The sequence below is a fragment of the Vulpes vulpes genome, chromosome 11 (assembly GCF_048418805.1).
Source record: "Vulpes vulpes isolate BD-2025 chromosome 11, VulVul3, whole genome shotgun sequence".
NCBI lineage: Eukaryota > Metazoa > Chordata > Mammalia > Carnivora > Canidae > Vulpes > Vulpes vulpes.
In genome coordinates this window covers 10,518,747-10,541,202 of record NC_132790.1, presented here as the reverse complement: position 1 = coordinate 10,541,202, position 22,456 = coordinate 10,518,747, and the positions used below count along the sequence as shown (strand labels likewise).

The 22,456-nt window shown below is 33.7% G+C and overlaps 1 protein-coding gene across 42 annotated transcripts in view; it reads right to left on the bottom strand.

Moving 5' to 3' along the window:
* SOX6 (SRY-box transcription factor 6) overlaps positions 1 to 22,456 on the bottom strand; it is a 581,952-nt gene that overhangs the window by 475,421 nt on the left and 84,075 nt on the right. For 37 of the 42 annotated variants that reach the window (XM_072725559.1, XM_072725550.1, XM_072725530.1 and 34 more), the window contains exon 2: positions 8,323 to 8,394. The exons of the other annotated variants lie outside the window; for them this stretch is intronic. The gene's annotated coding sequence lies outside the window, so the exon portion shown is untranslated. The remainder of the gene's footprint in view (positions 1 to 8,322; positions 8,395 to 22,456) is intronic. 42 annotated transcript variants of the gene reach the window in all.

Below are 22,456 nucleotides of genomic sequence, written 5' to 3'. Positions count from 1 at the left end.
TACCAGTGGGGTACCCATTTCCCAAAATTCCTACAGCTGTTCTTAAAAGTCACTGAATTGAAATCAATAAAATTAAACAAATGGAGGGGGGGACTAAAGAACTCTTTTAAGTTACTACTGTCATCCAAATAGGTATTTCCACATCTTAAATAATAATCCTCAAACACATTTTATAATTACAAAAATCACCTATTTCAATAACCTTGTTTCACTAATTTCTCTTGCTTTTGTCTCCTCTGTTCAATTACTGCGTGAAACTAGAGGGACAGGTATTTCTTCCATTTATTCAACCCTATCTTCTCAAAAAGCTTGTGGGTGCTCAAAGTTTTATTAAATTCTTTTTTTTTTAAGATTTTATTTATTTATTCATGAGAGATACAGAGAGAGAGAGGCAGAGACAACCCAACCTGGGACTGGATCCCGGGTCCCCAGGATCCCACCCTGGACTGAAGGCGGCGCTAAACCGCTGAGCCACCGGGGCTGCCCAAGTTTTCTTAAATTCAACTCTCTTATTTACACCCACATTTTTCATGCCTTACTTTCTCAGCCTTCCCCCAGATACTACCTTTCATTTCCTATCTGCTCCCTGACTTCAAGTCCAGGGAAAAACTCCCTGTAACTAGTCACAAAATCAACAGTGCCTTCTACAAATGGCCACTATCAGAAAGCCCAAAATGTTTCCATACCTTAAACCTGTCAACTATTCATTAAGTGTGTACTTACTGCTATAGTAAATATCAAATTATGCATGATCAATCACACCTCAAAAATAACCCATTCTAGTTGGTGATGCTGTATGTATGCAATCATGGGAGAAAAATTATATTCAGAGAAGGAATCATATCTGTATATAATATAAATATATGTATATCTTCTGCACTTTGTTAAGTGAAACTCAGAACACTAGTGGTAATAACTAAAATCAAGCCATAGGCTTCTTATCAGGCTGCCATTGCTTTAAGGAAAAAAAGAACCTGTATTTCACTGAATGTAGGCAGCTAGAGGGGTGCAGACTTAGATTTCATTAATGTTATTGCTTAATTATCTATTATGCCTGAGTCAAAAAGGGAAAAATTATAATTAACTGTCAAATATACCTTTTTGTTGTGCTTGTATGTCCCAAAGGTATAAAAGAACCCAAAGGTGAAATAAAAATAGAAAATCTGCTTTTATTAATAAATTCATTCACTTAAGTTTATATGAAACTGTATGAGCTGAAAAGAAAAAGAGCTAACTCCAGTACAGTTTGTATCCAAAGAAAACCCCACCCACATAAACTCTCTAGTAACATACCAAGTTCTAAGCCCTTAGGTTAGAGACCATCTTTTCTTCTCTTGTAAGCACTGTGCCAAGCTCTTAGTGCTAATCAAATAATAATAATAAAAAGTATTACATCATATGGACAAACTTTTTTGACTGATTAAACACGAAGGATCTGTCCCTTTTCCCAGTCATCTATGGAGGGTGATGCTTTAAAAATTTATCTTTTTACACTATAATTGCCAGGGTACCTGGGTGGCTCAGTCGGTTAAGCATCTGCCTTCAGCTGAGGCCACGATCCTGGAGTCCTGGGATCAAGCCCCACATTGCATCAGGCTCCCTGCTTAGCAGGAAGTCTGTTTCTCCCTTTGCCCCCTATCCCTGCTTCTTCTCTATCCTTCTTTCTTTCTCTCTCTCTCTCCCTCTCTCTCTCAAATAAACAAATAAAATCTTTAAAAAATCAAAATGTCTATACAGCATAACTGCCTGGCACCTTTGAAAAACTCCAACAAGATATTTGTAGGTGATATATATATATATATATCATATATATGGGGGGGGATGGAGGGAGGGAAGGGAATAGAAAGGAAGGGAAAGAGAGATAGAATGTAGAAAACATTTTTATTTTTACTAGCAATATTTAATTCACATTTTTATGTTTGGAGCTGAAAAAAATTGGTGAAATGATAAGCATTTATATCTATACTCCAAGATGCTTTGGTCTTGGAGCAACCACGACTGAAATACATGAAATATGTACTTCAGATGAAACTATATGCTTAGAATGATGTGTAGAGACAAGCATACAACAAAATGAACTAGATTTTGTTGATTATTCAATCTTTATAAACTGAATAGCTACTAAACTATTTCTATCTAAATGCTTGAGTAAATTAATGACTTTACTGTTAACTGAAGTATAAACATTATATTACATATATTATATATATGTTCTATATTACATATATTATAATTACAGATCATTATATGATAAATAACAGTTAACTGTGTGTGACTTACTGCATTTATTGACACTCTCTCACGTCCTCAGATTTGAGACCATCACCCAGTTCAAATTATGGCTTTATTTCTCCTTTTCTATAACATTTAATTCCTTTAAGTATTAATGAAAGTTATATAAGAATACTGGAAGATGATTAAGCCTATCTCTTTGGTTAAAAACAAGTTCAGAGAACAGCTTCTTGGGGAAATATTCAAATTTATTAGCTGCTCTTAGCAAACTGCCCTCAAGCCCCACATTGTTTCCAATCTCAAGTTAAGAAGAATTTTTCTCCAACGGGCACTGAATCACTTTAATGTTGACTCTTGTGCTGCTCTACTCCACCTTCAAATGTAGCCAGTAAATTCAGCTTTACTACAGTACTATAAAAATGTGAAAGAACCATAATAGCATCTAAAAAAGAGCTGTTGGCGCTATATTAGTTTAGAGAAAATCCTAAACTGAATACTAATGCAAAATTTAATGATAGTTTGCCTAGTTGCCAAAAGAGTTACAGTAATTATTATGCCATAATGTGTAAGTTATCTTGAAGGCATCTGAGAATATTACCCTATGAGATTCAGAATAAGTCCCCAAAGTATCATTGTTCTCATGGGGCTTTTTTTCCAATATAAATAAAGCATCAACATACTATCTTCACTGTCATGCTGTCCTCTGATTAGAGGATTGCCTTATGAGTGAAGAAACATTATAAAGAGATCATTCTGTGTCCTTGGTTAAGTCAGTTTATTTGATGGATAGCCAACATGGATCTACCTCACATCAAATTCCACTTGACTGAATATCATGATTGCAAGATTCCGGTAAAATATTTAAAGAGAATCAATAGTTTTCTTTCCTTTTTCTTTTATAACCACGACCAAATTTTTAGAGTTGAAAAGTAAACCGAGATCAAATTTAGACATGTTGTTTGAAATTAGCAAAGATGAAACACTTCACTGCCAGACAAAAGCCCTGATTTTAAGAGTAGATTTTTGCCTTCCCTGAAATGCCTAGCTCAGGCAGTGTATTTTTATGCCTGCAGATATTGGCATGTTTCACATTCGAGATTATGACACACCAACTTATTTTGAAATTTTTTAAATCTTCCACTGCGCATGTTTCAAGTGCTTCATGACTATCACTGATAATTGAGCAATTAACTTGGAATTACCAAATGTGCTGTGATGGCACAATATGTAGTAAGCAACATGAAAGAATAAAGAACAGAAGAACTTAGCACAGTGAATAAAAGTAATAAAGGGTAAAATAGGCCATCTTCCTAATAATAATACTGGGTAAGTTTTAATAGTCCCAGGTCTTAGTGGTTTAATGGTGCCAGTAAAATGGTTTAATGAAACAAGTCCAGAGTACTACAAACTTTTTAGAGCAATTTGTTCTGGTTCTACTAAAAGGAAGCTTCTTTCTAACTGGTCTTGTGTAATATTCAGGGATTGGTCCAAAAAGTAAGTGTGGGAGTTTCATTAGACAACAAGCACAGAACAATTAGTTTAAAAATCCTGACAGGCAAATTCTTAAGAAATACAAGCTTGCAAAAAATAGATGTAAGATCTTCCTTTTTGTAAGAGAGACCAAACAAAACATTCTAGGGCTAAAGATGACCTAGAGAAGTCACCAGCTATTGTGAACATATTTGCAAATCAAAAATTAAGATACATGGCCTGACATCAAGAAGGAAGGATGAAATCCAACTATATTAGAAAAAATAGAATGCCTCTTTACTGTTCATCCCAACAAAGTCTCTAATATTGGGCTATGCTAGCTAAAACCATAGTGTGACTCAGAAGAGTAGCTTTTTAGTGCTTAAATATAGCCAGTGAAGCGAATTCCATAAACCTAAATCCTACCTTATTTCAGCGGCAGGCCATCTTAAAGGTTTGAAAGAAAAACCAACAATTTAGAAAAGTCAGAGAGGGAAAAGAGATTCAAACTACAGCAAATAAAGGACACTATTAAAAACATTTTTTTTCTCAAAATTCCATCAATATTGCTCCAAAACACCACTAGGAGATTAAAATAGGCCAGACTGTCCTTTCAGGTATAAATAAATTAGAAACAGAAGTGAAGAGAGCAGAAAGAACAAGTATCTAAGGGCACTAGTATATAAAACTTAAAAGCTTAAAATGTAATGGATATACACATTCAGATTAGCAAACTGCTTTCAATTAAAGTAGATTTCTGGCCACAGTTCACAAATGTACAGTAGCTGTGTGTATTAATGTAGATACTTCAAATGTCAGTATATCTCTAATTAACATGAGCACACAACTGTAAAACTGAGAAGGCACAATTTTAAATTCCTTACATTCCCAGCATTAATGCTTTCATGGGGCAGCTCCCGTTGTCATGGAAAATGGCATTCAAGCCCTATTTGTGGATTTTCACAGCTCATCTTTTTTATTTACCTGCTCTATGTCAAGATTAGCTTGGAATAATATTTTTTAAAGATAATACACTTAGACCTACTTGTCCTGAAAATCACAAGCATTCTCACTGAGGGAGCTTTGGTCTGGGTTATGCTCAGTTTGAAATACATTTCTTTTCATTTTAAAATACCACAAAGACATGAATTTGTGATTTTTTTGTTTCCTGGAAATCTACACAATTCAAAAAATTTCAGCTGAAACACAACGGATGGCAGTTTTAGAACAGGGGGACAGGAAGATGTCAGGAGCAAATGTTCCAGGAACATGAGGAAATGAATTGGTAGAAGGTGCTCTACAATTTCCTCCCTGACTTACTCCACCTCAAGTTTTTTTTAAAAAAATATTTTATTTATTTATTCATGAGAGACACACACACACGGGGGGGCGGACGCAGAGACACAGGCAGAGGGAGAAGCAGGCTCCATGCAGGGAGTCTGACGTGGGACTTGATCCCAGAACTCCAGGATCACGCCCTGAGCTGAAGGCAGATGCTCAACTGCTAAGCCACCCAGAAATCCCTCCACCTCAACTTATCAAAAATATTTGTACAACCACCAGAGACTGAGACAGTGATCAAAGGCAACAAAAGAAAGAGAGCTAAAATTCTGTGACAGAATAGGTCGGTTTTAAAGAAAGAGCACTGGATTTATATCATGAATTCCTGTATTGGAGTCCTCCTACTCAAAAAAAAATAGGCATAATTCCTATTGTCCTAACAGTGTTTACAAAACTCAGCCAATTTCATATCTGTAAAAGCAAATGTTACACCAAATTAAGATCCTATTATTATTATTGCCTCAAACATGGGGCTAAGCAATAATCACTTCTTGTGCCAGAGAATAAAATACGTTAGTATCTTTTCAGGGAAAAGACTGCCATTCAAGACCATGAACAGGGACAGAATGTTATAAAAGTAAATTCATTATCAAATTATTTAAAAGGCCTGGGCAAACTGAAAAAGTAGGGTATTTACTGACCTACCTTTGTTTTCTTTTGTTTTGTTGTAACCAATCATTTATTACCCTGGTAAAATTAAATGGTCAGAGTTATACAATTATTTTTAGAGATAAAAAATTAAATGCAAGATATAACATGCAAAACAAAGTCTTCTTATACAATGCCTACTTTTGAAAGAGACAAGGGTAGTTTAATTTTTTAAAGAGAAAAAAAATAGAATAAGATGCTTTCAGCTTCTGAGAAGGTAACTATTTTCCTTCACAGTATTTTCCTCTCCTGACATAGGTAGTTGATGTGAGTAGGTTAGATTCCAGTCAGTTCTCACACACCCTTGGTGTGGCCCATTCATTATGGATGTGCAAAACAATATCCCACCTTCCTTATCTCACAGACTGGCTTCTGCACACCTTACTAAGAAACCTTCCCAAGGCCGTGAGGTATAACTTTCTGCCTTAGATCATGTAGCAAATAAGCAGTTCCAGTATGGAAATTAAAGTTCCTAAAAGAAGCCATTGTCACTGATCCCATTTGCTTGTTCTTAGGCCAGACAAGATAAATAATTCCATTGCCTTAGCTGCCTCATCATTCAGTGTAACTGGTGAACAGTTTCTGCAATAGTTGAAAGGAATGGGAACTCAAGCATTCTGAATGCCATGTTATTTTTATCTTACTTGTCTTAGTCATAGTATCCTGCTACATTCCTTTAATAAAAAGGTTCTACAGTTAGAAGATGGCACCTAACAAAGCTTAAGACTACTGAACTTAGAAACAACAAAGTCCATGCCCTAAACACGGAAATTCTCAAGACTGAAAAACAATTACTTTGGGCCTATGTGATTAGCATGACTTCTTGCCTAAGTGATCAGAAAAAAACTGACTAAAAGATTGTTTAAGTTGAACTCCAGAAATAACCATATGGAGACTATAGCCACAGTATCCCTTCTTCTAATTTTAGTCTCTCTCTTTGTTAGATTGCTAGAAAAATTTCAGCTAATTGGATTACCTTCATTCAAAGCTAGTCAATGTATGTCTGGTGGAGGGGGAACTAAGGGGAGCAAAGAAATCAGAAAAGAGAGCATTTGGGTAATGAGAAATGTAAACTATATTTTAGTATTTTAATAAAGGCCATCTTGGTTGAACTGCCAGTAATTATCTTGTATTTGTCATTTAAAAATTGTAGTCATCCTAAAAACTTACTAAAAGAAATGACTGAATAATATGAAAAAAGAGAGAAAGAAGGTAAAAGAAAGGACAAAGCAACTGAGATAAGATTTGAATAACTCAAAATTGTTTCCTTTCACTCAGATTTCTAATAGGATAAGCTCAACTCCTTGGAATTATTCTTTTTCATAAGAGCCCTTCAAAGATACTTTACATTTCTTTCTCCATCTTCTTCGCCTGCTAATCCTCACTATGATACCTTGCACAAATTAAAAGCTTACATTTAATCCAAAGGAGCCATACAGTTTAATATTTTGTGTTTTACATAAGAATTAAGTCTTCAAATAAAATATGAATTGATAATTCCATACAAATAATATATTCTTTCATAAAGCATTAGATTTATACAAAATGTATTAAACTATATTTAAACATTCACATCTTTTTTAAGTTCATTCAAAATGCCTGTCCCAATCAATGCTACTACTAAAAGAAAGATAAAGCTCATTTTATTTTTTTTTATAAAGCTCATTTTAAATAAATTTTCACTGTGCTCTGCTTAAATATTGAATTACTTAAACTCGAATTTATAATGTTTGGTTTTTTTAAATACTTTTCCTGGAAGTCTATCCTCTAAAACTCCATTCTAAGAGTACACTAACAGAGGACAAGTTTCCTATGTCTTTGTTGTTATCAAATGTATATGAGCTCCTTAGATTCCAACAATATATATGTTTAAATATATTTTAAACTCAAGTTACTTAAAAATGGTCTTATATGCTTACATTTTAGTGCCTGCCCCATACTCTACACTACTTCTATATTAATAAATATGTATCTCTTTAAAGTATTGTAATTAATCATTCAAGTTCATTCCATTTTTTTTCTTGAAATTTACCTCTTTTCTGAGGAAAAAAAAATATCTTTGTTCTCCTAAATATCATTTAAAATTTAATAGTATTTTGGGGATGGTGAAGAAAGCAGAAATATCCCCATTTGGTTACACATTATACATTCACTAACTAAGCCTTTGGCTCCTTAGTACATAATCTCCTCATGTACTGACAGCTCTTTGAATTCTGTATCATCTCACATCTTTTCTATGTGTACAGGCACATAGTACTTTTCAAGTCCAGACAACCAGAAGTCTGTAAGAAGTTACCAGGGTAAATTATTCATGTGTATATAGACTAGCCTCTTTAAGGTAATTCATTCCTATAATTGAGCCCCATCTTCAAAAAGTAAGATATTTATTCTTCCAGTTTATTGTAACGGGCCCCACCATTGTGTTATTTCACTGGAAATCACAATAAACTGAGGCTTTTTTACCAGTTGGTTCTTTTTCTATAGTCCTCTTAAGGATACACTTCCAAAACTTAATAACACTTAAAGTAACAGAAAAAATTATAAAAATTCCACGAAAGGAATTAAGATCTTGTTTACAAGCTGTAGCTATTTCATTATGTGATAAGAAATAATAAATAAACCAATACTTACAAACACGGACAAAAAATCAGCCCCAGCACCCAGAAATCACTGGTAAATTGCCTTTGAATTCATGAAAGTGACCTGAAAGTTTAGACAGAAAATGAAATTTAAAAATATAAGTAAATTGATTTATATGCTTTATTAAAGGAGTATATACATTCTGTCTACAAATTACACTACTTTTATTCAGGTAGTTGTCCCCATCTACTTCAACAACTTTTTCCAAGATGATAATACCAAAGAGAAAATTATTCCATTGTTCTACCTCCAGGAATACAACGTCTCTGTCCATTCTGGTTTTAATAAAAAAGTCAGTAGAAAAGTTGTTGCTGAAAGTATCAAGAAGTAAAAATAAAAAGGATAAAAACATTTTTGAGGGAACAGAAGCTTACAAGTTACATTTGAAAAACATGTTTAATTTATGCCTGCAAGTTAAAATGAATGTACTTCACAGAAAATATCTTGGATGTGTCCAACAGGAATATCTTATAGGTAGAATAAAAATGAAAAGATGTACTTTTTGTTCTATTGAAGGTGTGGAACCCATTTAGACACTTAGGGTATATGCAGTGCATTCTGTGTAAGGCACAATTCAATCCAAAATTCTTTTGCTTGCACACACTTTAGTTCTGGCTGAAGAGGTAACAGATGCAACTCAAACACACAGAGCTAGCCTTGTAAAAAGTTTTAGCTAGCACAATGAGTCACTTTATGCCTCTAAATATCTATGGTTTCCTCTCTCCAGAACCCCCATGCATTAGAAGGTAGTTTGGTAGTTTATTTTTATTGTTTGGTCTAAATACAGCACATGTTTAGTTCCGTGAAAACAAAGAAACTTTGTTGCAAAGGCCATATTCTTTCCAAAATGTGAAAATGGCTATGAGTAGTATTCAACTTAAAATAATAATGGAGCTTGAGTTCCTAATTTAGGTCAGAGACTTTCCTAGACTTAGAGATTGGTTTGATTCAATCCACATTTTTAAAATATAGCTGGTAAACATCTAGACTAGTTAACTAGCCTGATTAGTTAGCTAACTAGATTTAAATAAAATTCTGGAAAAAAATGAATCTTGATCAACATCATTTGTAGGAGACACTATTTCCAATGTTCTATTTTTAGCACAAATGGCTATAATGAATTAAGTGTCTGAAATTGAGATATGAAATAAATACTTAACTCAGCCCTTCCCCAGTTCCTATCATATGCTTTTGCCTAAGTGACCCAGATAATTTATTCTATTTTCCAGTCAGGATTGATAGATAATAAAGCCCTGGGCATTTGGACAGCTTTAAGTATTGATGGTTAATACACCTATTAGGTTTCTTCACTATACTTCCTTTTTTTTTTTTTTTTTTTAAGAATGGTGCCTCAGGCCTTCTTCACTCCAGTTTCACCAGTTTCCAATAATTGTATGATGCTTACTTCCAAGGATGCAAGAAATACAGAATGTCTGGCCAGGGAAGGTAGCACTGAATTTATTTTTGGCATAACACTCGTTTCTTTCTCACAGTTTTCTGATCTTTTCAGATCCAGAACAATTTTATCAGGGACACTACATAACGCTATGTGGACACACTATGTGTGCTATTCAAAGACAGCAAAGAATACTTGTTCTAATATAAACTATGCTTACTTTTTATCCTGCTCTGAGTTGTAAATTATAATTTGAAGTTATCCACAAATAAATCTATATCAATATGCTGTATATCCAAAAGCATAAACTCTGGAAGAATCCAATACTTACATACTATTAAAAAAATCCACACCTTGTCTTTCTGGCAACTATTCCTTTAAAGGCATGAATTGGAATTATGCAAAATACACAATACATCCCATTCCTTCATTTGTGTTTAAATGATGGGGGATAAAATAAAATGCATCCAAAAAATGTTCTGGCTGACATATATGTCATTTTTTCAATCATCAGCTCCTTTGGAGTTATGATCGCTAACTCTGGAAATAGTTTAAATTTGGAAAAAATCAGATTCTAGACATTTAGGGCAAATAATATTTTAATAAACATCAACATGAAGTCAGTAAATCTCATTTGTCATATCAATGCAGTCTTACTACGTATGTTAAAAGCAAGTCTGAATCACATCATCAACTGCTTTACACTACTGGTGAATTTTGGAGCAAACAATTTAAAAACCATAAGCCTCAATCACACAGTTCATTGTTATAAAAAAGAAGACTTTAATGCATACTTCATCCTGCAGACAATTTGTGAATAAACAAGTAATATTTTATGATGGGCAAAGAGTTAAGAATTAACTCACAAGAATTAACACACAGTTTGAAGTAAGCTACCTCTTTAAGAACTAGAAAAGTTCAGGCCATTTCCAAAATAAAAGTGACCACTTTGGTCTTGAGGGCAGCACAAAACTAAAAAGATAGAGATGGAAATGCCGGAGCAAATTACCATCTGTTCTGGAAAATCACAATCTGTTTAGGAAAATGAATCCTCAGAACACCCAATCACCATGGATTGTCCCCTTCCTTTATTCATTCATTCATTCATTCATTCATTCATTCAGCTATTGACAACCATGGGTGAGAGACTGTTCCAGACAGTATGAACATGAAAAATTTTAAAAATAAGTAAAATAATTATGTTGTAAAGCTAAAACTAATACAGTGTTATATATAAATTATATATCAATTAGCAGATAGGCAGATAACTTTTTTTTTAAGTCATGGCCTTTCCCCTCAAGGATTTTTTTTTTTTCCCCTCAAGGATTCTTAAAACTATCAATAATCCAACCTGAGCCACAGACTATTACATCTGACCATGGTGGTGACATGGTCCATATTCTCCGGTTGTCAGATCCTTTGTATATCCTTAATTTATTAAATAAAAAGTACATTGTTACAAGCACTTAAATATTTTTTTTAAAAGAATACAAAGAGGAAATGAACTAATGAAGAAATACAAATGTGTAATAACAAAAAAAATGTATATCATCAAAAAAATACAAATAAAACATATTCACCTAAAATACTGGCAAAATAGTTTATAAACTGGACAAAAACTAGTATTAGTGAGGGTGTGAGGAAAAAACACTTTCATATACCATCGATGAGATTATAAACTGGGTACAACTTTTCTGAAGAGTAATTTGACAGTAAATGTTAAAATTTTTAATGTCATCCTTTTTTCCCCCTTTTTAAAATTTAAATTCAATTTACCAACATATAGCATAAACACCCAGTGCTCATTCCGTCAAGTGCCTGCCTTAGTGCCCATCATCCAGTCACCCAATCCCCCCACTCTCCCCCCTTTCCACAAACTTTTGTTTGTTTCCCAGTTAGAAGTCTCTCACGGTTTATCTTTCTCTCTAATTTTTCCCCACTCAGTTTCCCTCCCTTCCCTTATAGTCCCTTTCACTACTTCTTATATTCTACCTACAAAATTTCTTTTTTTTTTTTTTCATATTCTACCTACAAAATTTCTTTTTTTTTTTTTTTTTTTTTTTTTTACCTACAAAATTTCTAATGTCAATATCCTCTGACTTTGCAATGCTACTTCTAAAAATTATCCTAAAGAACTAATCACAAACTATTAAAAAATATATATACATATTATATGTATATTCATTACAGCATTTTTATAACAGCCAAAAATTGGAAATAACCTACTAAGTGGATAAGTAAATTATGATATATACATATAACACTGCTCTATAACCATTAAAACTTAAGATATAAATGTATATTTATTCAAATAAAAGAGATGGCCAAAATGTATTGTTGAACTTAAAAAATACATGTATAATAACCAATTTATAGAAAATCAAATATGTGTATATGCACATGCATGTACACAGAAGTTTCACAAAATAAAGTACAATTTAGCAAAAATGTTAACACTTAGTGAGATATAAGCTTATTTTTACTTTCTTATCCTTTTAAGTTGGTGTTACTTAGATTTTTTTACACTTAACATGTCTAATTGGTCCCCCGAACAATAAAGTTATTTCTAATATTTGGTATATTACTTATGTATTCAAGACTAGTCACCCAAATCCAGACTAACTTGCTATTAATCTGGCAGCCACCCCAAATACTAATAATACTAGTTACAAAAAGAAAAATCTCTGAATTACAAGGCAACTTCAAACAAGTCTCTTGACACCAAGTCAAGAAACCATAAACATTTTCATAAAAGCATGTCCGACTGTACCAAAAATAGGTAATAGATCAAAAGTAAACAGCAAATAAATACACTGCCACCTCCCTGTATAATTACATTTTAAAAGCTTTCAAACTAGATTTTTTAAATTTTGCTTAAAGCTGTCTCTAAGCCACTCCCATTTCTTTTCTTATCCCCACCTTTTTATTATTATTATTATTATTATTATTATTATTATTATTATTATTTGATTTAACAAGAAGTTTCCAGCATCAAATGGGTGGTTGGATTAAATGACCTTCCAACCCCAAAAATCAATGATTCTAAGGTATTTTTTTTATGAATTGAAATGCTTCCAAAAATACCTGTAACAAAATTTTGTTCACTTTTACATTAAATTATAGCTATTGCATGTTCAAAACTCAAGTCTAAGATTAAAATCTTTTTGCTTTACAGAATCTTTGATTTAATAATGTCATACAGAAGGAGCCACTAAGTTAAAACAACTCCCTTTAAAGCACTTATTTTCTCAACTGACTTGAAAAAAATCAATGCCTGGTCTTTTATACATCAAAATAAAAATTAGGGAGGGGTCGCCTGGGTGGCTCAGTCAGTTAAGCATCTGCTTTCAGCTTAGGTCATGATCTCGGGGTCCTGGGATCAAGCCACACATTGGGCTTTCTGCTCAGCACGGAGTCTGCTTCTCCCTCCCCTGCCCCTGTGCTCTCTCTCAATTAAATGAATAAATAAAATCTTTTTTAATATTTTTAAAAATAAATAAGGGGCAGCCTGGGTGGCTCAGTGGTTTAGTGCCTGCCTTCATCCCAGGGCGTTACCCTGGAGACCCCAGATCGAGTCCCACGTCGGGCTCCCTGCATGGAGCCTGCTTCTCCCTCCACCTGTGTCTCTGTCTCTCTCTGTCTCTTCTCTGTGTATTCTCATGAATAAATAATAAAATCTTAAAAAAATAAAAATAAATAGGTAAAAATTCATGAGGCATTAAAAAATATCCTATAGGCCAATTCAAATAAGTTTTCTTGGAGTTTTTATTTTGTATTACAACTACTATTCTCCCCCAAGCTGCATCAGTTTTTAAAAATGTAAAACCTTCTTCGCTATTATCACTTTTGCTATTTATAGATAGCATTTGTAGGTTAAAGGTATGTTTCTTGAACTCCATAATTCTTACATTTCCTTTTCTTCTTAATAAGTATACTAAATTATGTAGAATTTGAATCACCGTAAGAGTGAAATATGAAATTCATCTTTCAAAGGAACTGATAGTGACCAATTTTTTTTAACGTAAATGCTAATAAAGAACATCACAATAGTGAATGGAAAATGAGGGTTTAGTTATTGACATTTTTATCTTCTAATGCTAAGGTGAGAGTATTTCTGAAGTGTCAAGGAAGATAGTTTAAGATGCTACCTATTTCAACGCTCTTCCTTCCTGGAACAAGAACTCATTTCCTCAAAGAAACATGAATTTCTCCTTTTCTTAAAGATCTCCAAAGATAGTTATTATTGAAGGCTACTTCTAGTAGCCTGTTCATGTATTCTATGCTGCTCAGCCTACATCTTCAATATAATTTCAGTATTGAGAGCTGCAATTTAGAAGCAACATTGACAAGCATTCAGAGGAGAATGGCTAAGAAATCTAACAGGAACCATGTTACATTAGAATGGTTGCATGTTCTAAAGATGGTTCATTGCAATGAACTTCAGAGACCATCTATACATACCAAACTGGTTCTCAAACTCTTTGATCCAAGACTCCTTTACATTTTTAAAAACTATTGAAAATCCCAAAGTGATTCTATGGTCATAGCTATCAATATTTATTATATTAGAAACTAAATCTAAGGAAAAAAATAGTTATTCATTTAAAATAAAATAAATTATTAAATCATAATCATTTGATGATGAGCCTATTAATTACATAGTAATTTAAATAACACACTGTTGGGATCCCTGGGTGGCGCAGCGGTTTGGCGCCTGCCTTTGGCCCAGGGCGCGATCCTGGAGACCCGGGATCGAATCCCACGTCAGGCTCCCGGTGCATGGAGCCTGCTTCTCCCTCTGCCTGTGTCTCTGCCTCTCTCTCTCTCTCTGTGACTATCATAAATAAATAAAAATTTAAAAAAAAATATAAATAAATAAATAAATAAATAAATAAATAAATAACACACTGTTAAAATATAAGCATATTAGCCAAAATAAAAAAATAAGACTGGCATTGTTTTGTATTTATGCAAGTATCTTAAATGCCTCATTTAATAAAAACAGCTGGATCCTCATAAGTGCGCCTGCATTCAGTCTATTGTGATATGTTTATTTGGTAGAAGTATGTGGAAAATATCTATCTTCACATAGATAGGAAATTGGAGAGAAGAAGAGTTATTTCAATCGCCTTTCCAGATAATTGTAACTGTTCTTTTTTGACATCAAAATATGACAAGTAATAGTTTCTGAAAGGTTAATTGTAATATAATATCTAAAAACAGTATCAGTGAGCTTTTTATATTCTGTTACTTTTAAAACTCACTGATCTTTATTAAATGCATTTTTATCCCTGAATGATTTTGTAGCACCATGCACTGGTTCAACTGGGATATACCAGTTCACTGAGTTGTTCAGAACTTCAAAACACTAATATTTTTCATTATTCAATTTTTTAAAAATCACATTTGTTAATATCCTCAACAATTTTATCAGGAACGTTTTTAAATATTGGGAAGTCATCAACCTCATGATGGTGGACATAAGTTTTCCAAACTACTAATTTTCACTTAAAAGCTCAAATTTTATTATTGAGAGCCATGTCAGTTGCTTTTCTTAAAAATGGCTGACTGGTTCACTTTGCCATTTTTGAGACTACGTCTGCCAAGCAGCCATGTGAATAGCCACTTTGTCTTTTTTTTTTATTATTGGAGCTCAATTTGCCAACATATAGCATAACACCCAGTGTTCATCCCGCCAAGTGCCCCCCTCAGTGCCCGTCACCCAGTCACCCCAACCCCCCGCCCACCTCCCTTTCCACTACCCCTTGGTTCATTTCCCAGAGTTAGGTGTCTCTCATGTTTTGCCACCCTCACTGATATTTTCACTCATTTTCTCTCCTTTCCCCTTTATTCCCTTTCACTATTTTTTATATTCTTTTGGCCATTCTTTCAAGTAAAACTGAGGTTCTTCGAAAAAAAGTGGTAAGTTCAGCTTGCAACTCAATCACACTTGTGACTTTTCTCAAGAAATATATACTTCCCATTTCATCACAAAGTGTTAGAAACTATGCTCAATGGTCAAGAATTAATAAAATGGATAATTTTTCCTGAATCACCTACAACATTTGTAAGCAAAACTGGCTTTTTCATGTGTGAATTGTCGTATTTTTTTTTTTAATTCAGGGCTGCCTGGGTGGTTCAGTTGGTTAAGCATTCAAGAGAAATTCAAGAGAAATTAACTCTTGATTTCAGCTCAGGTCATGACCTCAGAGTTGTGAAATCGAATCCTGCATTGGGCTCTACTCTCAGCAGGGAGTCTGCTTGAGATTTTCTCTCCCTCTCTTTTTGCCCCTACCCTGCTGATGCTCGCTCAAACTCTCTCTTTCTCTAAAATAAATAAATTAGTATTTTTTTAAAATAAAGTAAAATAAAAAATAAAATAAATTCAATGACTACTAATATAATTTTGTACCATTGTCTTGATTTGTACTAAGAAAGCAGTAATCTTGCCTCAAATTGCTTTGCATCCTCAGTGTAAATATCAACACAGTGAAAAAGGCAATAACACCTTAGTAGCATGATAAAAATCATCTTAACTTTTCAGACCTTTTGAAAGGGTCTCAGGGGTTCCCATGTGTCCATGGGCCACATTTTGATAACAGCTTATTACTCTAGTACTCTACTTTGAAGCTAAGGAAACTATATAGTTTAAAATTTTCAAGCCAACAAAGAGTTAGTATCTAGCACAGGGAGTATAATATGGTAAATGCTGATTGTAAGTTAATTTATCTTTCTTCTTTCCAAAAGAAAGAACAATACTCATGGGTGAGAATTACAATGTGGTGGATTTTAGCTCCAGACAAATTTTTAAAAGCAACGGTGTTGGGAAAACTGGAAAACAACATACAGAATAATGAAACTGGAACACTTTCTTATACCATATACAAAAATAAATTCAAAATGGATGAAAGACCTAAATATAAAACAGGAAACCATCAAAATCCTAGGGAAGAACACAGGTAGCAACCTCTTTGGCATCGGCCATGGCAACTTCTTACTAGACACATCTCTGGAGGCAAGGGAAACAAAAGCAAAAATGAACTACTGGGACTTCATTAAGACAAAAAACTTCTGCACTGTGAAGGAAACAATCAAAACTAAAAGGCAACCTTCAGAATGAGAGAAGATAATTGCAAATGACATATCTGACTGGGTGTTATGCTATATGTTGGCATATAGAACTCCAATAAAAAGTATATACAAAAAAAAGGGTTAGTATCCAAAATCTATAAAGAACTTATCAAACTCAACACCCAAAAAACAAATAATCCCGTTAAGAAACGGGCAGAAGACATGAATAGACATTTTTCCAAAGAATACATCCAGATGGCTAACAGACATATGAAAAGATGCTCAGCATCACTTATCTACAGGGAGATACGAATCAAAACCACAATGAGATATCATCTCACACCTGTTAGAATGGCTAAAATTAACAACTCAGGCAACAACAGGTGTTGGTGAGCATGCAGAGAAAGGGGAACTCTCTTATATTGTTAGTGGGAATGCAGACTGGTGCAGCCACTCTGGAAAACAATATGGAAGATCCTCAAAAAGTTGAAAATAGAACCACCCTATGATCCAGCAATTACATTACTAGGTATTTATCCAAAGGGTACAAAAAATACTGATTCAAAGGGCCATATGCACACTGATATCCATAGCAGCATTATCAACAATGGCCAACCTATGGAAAGAACCCAAATGTCTATCAACCGATGAAAAAAAATATATATGTGGAATATTACTCAGCCATAAAAATGAATGAAATCTTGCTATTTGCAATGATGTGGATGGAACTAGAGTACACAAGTGAAATAAGTCAGTCAGAGAAAGACAAATACCATACGATTTCACTCACATATGGAATTTAAGAAATAAAACAGATGAACATAGGTGGGAAAAAAAGAAAGGCAAACTATAATACAGGCTCTTAATTAGAGAACAAAGTGAGAATTGTTGGAGGGAGGTGGGCAGGGGGATGAGTTGAATAGATGATGGATATTAAGGAAGGCACGTGATGAGCACCTGGTGTTAATGTAACTGATGAATCACTAAATTCTACACCCAAAAATAATATTATACTATATGTGAACTAGAATTTAAATTTTAAAATTAAACAAAAAAAAAAAATGAAAAAAGGAAAGCAATGGAATAAGTTGCCTTACAAAATAGAGATCTGTTGCTGGAGCTGTCCAAGTAAAAGCTGGGTGACTCTTGCTGGGGTTATTGGAATATAAAGAATTCCCACAATGAGTTGAAAGTTATACCAAAACTTAGCTAATTATAATCACCTAGAAAGCTTTTACTTAAAAAGTATGAATTTCTGGGCCCTACCCCAGGCCTGGAGTTTCCACTTTATAAAAGCTCCATGGATGATTGTTAAAGCCAGCCTTGCTGCAGATGGTGTTCAAGAACTACTATGCTAGTTCCCCTCTAAATGTCCCTACCACTTTAAGATTTTACAATTTTATATTTTATCCACATCCACTGGGAAGTATATGCTTATACTTTAATGGAACATTTCCTAAGTCTACTTTAACACATGGGAGATAGTCAGATTAAGGTATTTCTGGGTCAGAAGAGGAGAAATTAACATCACATTCTCTAGGCCCATCAGTTTACCTCTACCAACATGTGCAGCAAAACAGTAAATCAGAGGTAAAATTGCCTAAGTTTGACACATTTTCACAACTGCCAACACTTTACTGCTCTACTAAAATAACAGTTCAAGATCTATCCGTGAACAAGGAGAGTCAGTATAAAAATTGTGTCTACATGAAAAATGAATAAGATTATTTAGAAGAAGAGAGCATGTCATATACTTTATAAAAGCAGCTTATTGCTATGAACCATGACAAAAATACAGACCACAAACTTCCAAAACCTATTTACAGAATCACCATGCAACTTAATCCCCAAAACTCTTGTATTTTGAGGTCTTGTCTGTAAAAAAAATTGTAAACACAACATAAGGCAGCAAGCAAGGTCACTTGACCAGAATCAAATGAAAAATTAGCAGTGGGCCAAAAAGACATTCGGAATAGATTTTATACCTTTCACTCAGTAAGTTTGTTCTCTTTCATGTCTTCTTTCACATCATGTCTTCTTTCACATCCTATGCTTTTCTTAGCAAAATATCCTTCTTGGAAATAACATCTATTACTGTGTTTTTTAATATATCTTTTTTCTTGCAGTCTAATTTCAGACATAATGGTATCAGTTTTTTTTTAAATAATAAATTTATTTTTTAATGGTGTTCAATTTGCCAACATACAGAATAACACTGGTATCAGTTTAATAACAGAAGTCAGAGAAAGTTTTGTGCAAGTAGGACTGGAGAAAAAAGTGATTATCAAATCATAATTCTCTGATTCCCTATATCATAACCACCTGGGATACTTATTATAATTAATTTTTTTAAAACGACTGTTGGGCCCCACCTGAATCTATTGATTCTGCAATTCTGAGAGTATGGCCTAGGAATCTATTTTAAAGCATAGCCCCCAGGTAATTCTTATGCACACTAAAATTCAATAACTGTTGGGCTAAAGGGCAACTGTGTTAAATGTGGGTAACCTCACAAAAACTTTTGTGCATAAACAAAAATCTTGTAACTCCATAAAATTTCTTTACCTTATGGAAAATATTCTCAATGATTTTGGAGTTCCTGTTTTTAAAAAATAAAATATTTTCTTAAACGTAAGGGAAATTAGAAGCTAAACAAGGGAATTTAACTTAAAAACTAAGTCTTAGTTATTTCAGTATGTTGTATTTTTTTTTAATTTGAGAATGATACAAGCAATTTTCCAGCAATTCAATTAACATTTCTGAGAGCCCACAGGATGCATAACATGAATTGGGACCTCTAGGGATAGAGAACAATAAAGCACAATTCCAGATCTCCAGTAACTGACAATTTGGACTCATTGTAAGATAAATATTATAGTTAGAATAGTCTCAACATTTGCAGTGCATTATCATACCCAGAAAAAGGAAAGGATTCCATCCCTGCTGTGTTTTCTCTCCAGAGTCCTGCTCACAAAATAAAGTGTCAGGACATTTTGAAAGCATCATTTAACAAAAGCTTGCAGAAAGTACTAATTTTTAAGCCCATATTTATTTTTTTAAATCAGCCTACTATTTTCTATTGAGTAAACTAATAGATAAAGGAGGAAGAACTGTTCTTTACACTTCTTCTAGGTAGTTAAATCAAGATAAATTTAAAGATGTCTAAAGAGGGTCCAGTTTGATACTCATATTAAGACACTCTTCTCGTTACCATTCTCAGTACCACTCCCTCTTAACCACAAATAATGACTTCAGTAATGGAGTTCTGTAATTTAAAGTATCAAGCAAATAACACTAAGTTACTTAGATGAGTTGACACCGCCTGTTGTGCAAATATGTACTTAGGATAAGATTATAAAAATAACAGCTGCATTATCAACTGGATTCAGACCAGAACAATTTATGTGAATGCAGAGTCAACATGGTCTAAACTTGCTACATAGCATGTATACAGCACTTTATATTTTTTAAGCATTTAACAGTTTGTGATAGAAATTGAAACGTGGAAAGATGCTAAAAGAAGAGAAAAGTAAAGATCTAGTGACTATGGCTAATTATCTAATAGTCCTGATTCCTAGAATAAATCATAGTTATTCATCATTTACTAAATGTTTGCTCTGCACCACACACTATGTTAAGCACTAAAAAAATAATAATAATAAAAGTGAATAAAGTAGAGTTGGTAACTTTAAGAAGTTCAAAGCCTAGTAAAGGAGACAAATAATTAGTTTTGTGTGAAATTTGGTTAGGTGAAGAAAACAGATTATAAAACTATATAATCTCCTTTTCTGAAATAAAGAATACATACAGGAGGGGCACCTGCCTGGCTCAGTCTATACAACATGAAACCTTTGATCTCAGTGTTGTGAGTTCAAGCCCCACATTGGGTGTTAAGATTACTTAAAAATAAAATCTTTTTAAAAATCCTTTAAATATATATATATATTTTTTTCAACATTTCACATCATTTATTAATGCAGTATACATTAGATCCAAAATCTGCAGTGTCTAAGCATACCATGTTTAGATCTTTCAGATTCTTCTGCAGTTTTAGGTTATGTCTACGGAGGTACCCTTAAGTGGATGAAAACACATTCTATAATTATTGAAAATATAGTACAGAGTGAAATGATTTAAATATAATTTAGGCACATATTGATTATGAAAATATATATCTCTCAATACAATACTTCTCTGTCTTGGTAAAAATAATAAAGCAAAGAAAATAATTCATTTCTGAAGTTGCTTTCCCTCACCTGTAAAGGTCCGATCGCCCACTATGCATATTGTACCCTTTACTGTTCAGGAAAGCTTTGCATATGTATATATAGAAGAATAAGCTACGTAAATATTGAAGACATGTCATTCTCCCAAAGGAGACAAAGTAGTTCTTAATGATTCATTGCTTCAATTTGATGAGTCTGTAGAATTCAGAACCTATTTGGACACAGCTTATATCCCTGCTCTTGGGGTAGACATAAGGACATGGGTCACTGGTAAGGAGATACAGGCCCTATCTCTGCTACCATAGAGATCAGGACTCAAGAAAATCAGGCTAGAATTCATTTAAACAAAACCAGAAAATAGAAGTCAAAGATCCACAGGTGCTGACTGAAAAGAAAGAATATGCATAGGAAAATAGAGATACTACTATTTATCTCCCAAAGTTTCAGTAAGGAATAGAGATATGAACATGCCAGATGGAAATGTCTTCTATAAATTTATTTCTCTCTCTGCTTTTTCCTTGAAATATGCCCAAGTCACTACTCACACCGATGAACGAGTAGCTACCATAACCACTTATGTTTTAAAGAAGAATGTCTCAAAGATACAGGACCCAAAAGCTGTGTCCTTGGCAATGCTTCCCCACCACCAAACTCAATAACTACACACTGCATACACACAGGGAGCTTAGTCACACACTATGGATTAGTCCTTCTCAGATCTCATTAAGTCATTTGCTCACTCTCAAAAACAGAAACAATAGAAGAGAATCACGTAGAAAGACCCTTATCATTTTACTGTATATTCCTCACAACAACTTAAAGTTTTTACTAGGTAAAGTCCAGACATGATCCCACCTGGAAGCTATCAGAAATTACCTCTCTTCCTAAATTAAAACTATTGGGGATACCAGAATGAGATGTACCCAAGTTTATAGACAAAGAAATGGACACATAACTCACTTAGGACCACATGACAAATTGGTGACAGAGCTTTCATTTTCGGTCAGTTTCCAATCAGTGGGCTTTGTTCATTCTATGAGGAATATAAATGTCTCCTGTTACTTCATCTGTGAAGTAGAGTGGGATACTTAACATTCACTTCTCTCATAATATGCCAGTTTTGATATTTTGCTCTCTTCCATTTAATGCATTTGATAAAAGGCATTTTGAAAAATGGAAATGGGGTAAATAACTGGATTTTTTAATACATTTTTCCACTGCCAGCACTTTCCCATCCCCCCAGTTTCAATTAATTGCCAATTTCTCTACCTTCTTGTCCTAGAATTTTCCTAATTTCCTTTTCTTTTCCTGAGATCCATGATGAAACTGATGGAACTCTGTGTGTGTGTGCGTGTGCATGTGTGTGTATGCATGTGTGTACATAGGGAAAACACCCTGGTAGACACATAATTCTCATTTTTCTACATTAGTG